Source organism: Cynara cardunculus (assembly GCF_001531365.2).
Source record: "Cynara cardunculus var. scolymus isolate 2C chromosome LG 8, CcrdV1, whole genome shotgun sequence".
Taxonomy (NCBI): domain Eukaryota; kingdom Viridiplantae; phylum Streptophyta; class Magnoliopsida; order Asterales; family Asteraceae; genus Cynara; species Cynara cardunculus.
The window spans coordinates 11,735,316-11,738,942 of NC_037535.1; positions in this window are offsets into that span (position 1 = coordinate 11,735,316).

A 3,627-nucleotide genomic window follows, 5' to 3' on the forward strand; every position below is an offset into this window, starting at 1 on the left:
GAACTCAATTTAGGCGCAAAGGACTGCCCCCTGTCTGGAACACCCTGTTTTCTATCGTCAACTGCTGTTTGACAGGGAAGGTGGGCAGTCATGACCAAACCTCGCACGCGATGATCTCGATAGTCTATGGGATCTACTTTAACCTCCCACTGGACTATGCTCATTTAATATTCGAGGATATGGTCAGGTTAATCAAGAAGAAATGCGTGAGTCAAAGAGGCGAGAAATCGAAGGTTAAAGCACAGAAAAAGGCCAAGGAGGACATGAACCAACCCAACCTCATCCTGCAACGTTTCCTTGGTCTGGTTTTTGGTGATTTATTAGCAGCGAAGCTCCCCTCTGTGGAGCCAAATGCAAGGCTCTACCCGTTCAAGGAGTTTCACCCCACTGAGCATGAGCAAGGGTACAGAAACCCTAGACCGTTATCAAGAGCCATGCTCAGGTTTCTTAGCCATGAAGACATAAAATCCTATAGACGTGGATTCAGGCGACCAGAACCGGTCCTTGAGACCCCACCACGAATAGGAGTACCCCTACGAGAGCGTATCGAAAAAATGAGGGTTGGTGACGATCGAAGGAGCCTGCAGAGGCTGGTAAGACGAGTGAGGCTGCCCCTAGAATCCCTAGTCCCCCAACCAAGAAGACTAAGAAGACACAGAAGGATGCCGATCCTTCTGTGAAGAAGAAAGGGAAAAAGAGGCCTGCAGAAGAAGAAGGCCCAAGTGGACCTCTGCCAAAGACCAAAAAGACGAAAATCAAGAAGACTCAACCAACAAAGCCTGTGGTCACAGAACAAGTAGCCACAGAGCCTGTGACAGCAGAGGCCGCAGCACAAAAGAGCCCGGCAGAGGCCACAACTCCAAAGCGCAGAAGGTTGCACAAAGTCGTTCTTGAAGACTCCCCAACAGAACAAATCCAGCATGTTCTTGTCAATATCCAAAAGGTGTTCAGAGCACCAATTGACATATCCAAGTTACGGACAGAGGTCGTCTTAGACGACGAAGAAGAAGAGGAAGAAGAACTAGGTGAGGGCGAAAAAGATGCCGAAGGCACACAACCTAGCCCACCTCCCAGTGCATCCCACGTTTCTAGGGGCCCTGTTTTAGAGGGATCTCCTATTGAACAAGGCACGCACATGCCGAAACCAAACCAGCCTACCCACGGAGAGGACACTCTTTCGTCCTCTGTGGATCGCACAGTCGGGCAACCACAAAATACTCCTCCATCCTCTCAAAATGATGAAGGTTATAATACAAGAGTCCCTTCGCCCAAGGACTCGACACATCCCACAGAAGCATTCGTTGCTTCTTCACACAAGAGTGACCAACCAAAACGTGCTTCAGAGGCACAAGTGAGGCACACAGAGACAGAAGGTCTAGAACACCCTCTGTCCCCACTAGATCACTCTGCCATGCTAGGCTCTAAACCTACAAGGCATGAAATCTACAGAACACCAGTAGGCTCTCCTCTGGGAGATGTTCGAAGATCTGGTGGAAGTCCCCGAGCAGACTATGCAATACCAGTCGCTGAGGGCGCCTCACGCTCCGAGGCTACTAAATCACCATGTGTTGGTGGTTTAGGTTCCCAGGATATGTATGTGACAAAAGGGGAGGTTAAAACCTTTGCCACAGAAATATTCAAAAAGATAGACGAGTTGAAAAGCTTGTTTATCTCCCGATCGATGGCAGAAGACCTTTCTCCAATAACAGAGGCTCTGAAGGAGTTGAGCTCAACCACAACAGAACTCAAGTCCACTCTTTCAACTCTTTAGAGCTCTGTCCTACAGAAGGAGGATCTCACAGAGGCGTTCAAAGCTCTAAGCCTCAACCCCTCCTCCATCCAGACCTTGAACACAGAACTTTCAGAGATGGCTGCCCAATTCTCTACCGACTTCATCTCTGCGGGCTACACGGATTACTCCTCTCTCAAAGACAAAATCAAGCAGATGTTTTCCTCTACTGTAACATACGGTATTGATACCAAGTCCTCAAGGACTAACATCAATAACCTTGTTACCCGCAGGGAGATTGATGCCATGGTTGAAGCTTTAGGTAATCTCGTGTGCAAGCATACAGACCGTCTTCTCAAAGAGGCCCATGCCTCCAATACAGCGATCAGAGACTGCACATCATAACTCGTGAAAGAGGGTGACCTCCTCAGAAGCGAGATATACAGAAGCGTCTCCAAAATGAAGTGGTCAACAGAGATAGACATCAATCATGCCTCTGAGCTTGCAAATGAGGCAATAAAGAAGATGATGAAGGCGGCCATCAAAATTTTGCAGAGGTTGGAGAAGGCTCCCCTGGATACATGCAAGGCAGAAGCCAAAATGGACCATGACGATCAAGAAGGTGATGATCGTGATCATCATGAGGGGGAGAAGAAGGCTGAGAAGAAACCAGAGCCAAAGAAGACTCCTGCCAGAGGCGTCAAGATGGTGGACTCTACAGCTGCCTTGTTCTCAAAAGGCAAGGAAAAGGCACCAGAGCCTAAAGGCAAAGGTAAAGGCAAAGTTGTAGAGTCACCACAGAAGGGGTCATCGTTTAGTACAGAGACTCCATAACCAATAAACGAAGAAGATTACAGAGACGACCGAACGCTCCTCGAATCTTTAAAGGCATCCCTGGCAGAGGCTCAAGCCAAGAAGGGTAGAGCCCCCATCCCTCACAAAGAAGGAGAAGGCCCTTCATCACAACTCCCACAAGTCCAAGAAACGTCCACGGGTATGTTTGACGCTCTGCAAGGAACCGTCAAACCCATCCTTGCAGAGGGGTCAACCTATAGGCCAATTCTGGAGGAAGAAAAAGCCAAGGTGCCAGAGTCCGCCACGGTAGGAAGGGTGTCTGAAATATTCGAATCTATGAGCAAGATTCCAATGCCAAAAGTCAGAACAGAGCCCATTACTACTTTGGAAGAAATTCAAGTGTGGAGGTACTCTGCAGTAGACACAGAGCCTCCCTATGATCCAGAGCTTACAGGGATCCCTTCTGCCGCCGCCAAGTTCCGGTTCTCTAAGCTCACAAGGCCTCGTGAGCAAGTCTTCTCAGAGCACATGATCACCTCCCTAGAGACAATTTCTCCAAGGACAATACTAAAGAAGAAGGTGCTCTATGCTCAGTATGTAGTAAGAAGGGAACATGGCAACCTGTATACATTCACAGATGCTGACCTCCACAACCTCTGTGTGTTTGATGTCATCTACATGCACAAAATTCTCAACATCTACATGGAGAGGAGGTCAAGCTACTCAATATCGCTCAGAAGGCTGCTTGAGGTCATGCGTGCACAAGTAAGATATTACAGCCAGAAGGACTTCGAGCTCGTGGTCAGGTTAGTCCAAAAAGATCTAACGATCTCCCCTTCTTACAGCAAGCCTGGTTGGATACTTAGGTATCATCCAAACTCCATTATTCACAACCCTACTTTTGGGTTTGTGTATTTGGATAAGGATGAAATCCTAAGGTTCTATGATCCAACAGAATCACACAAGTACTCAACAGAGACGCTAGAATGGATTTTCAGAAGGGCAGCGGCAGAAGTGGACAAAGGAAATCTAAGTTTGAGCGAAGTGTCTCGCATCTTGGAGGCGATCAAAATGCAAATCAACTTCAGAGAATGGATCTTCAA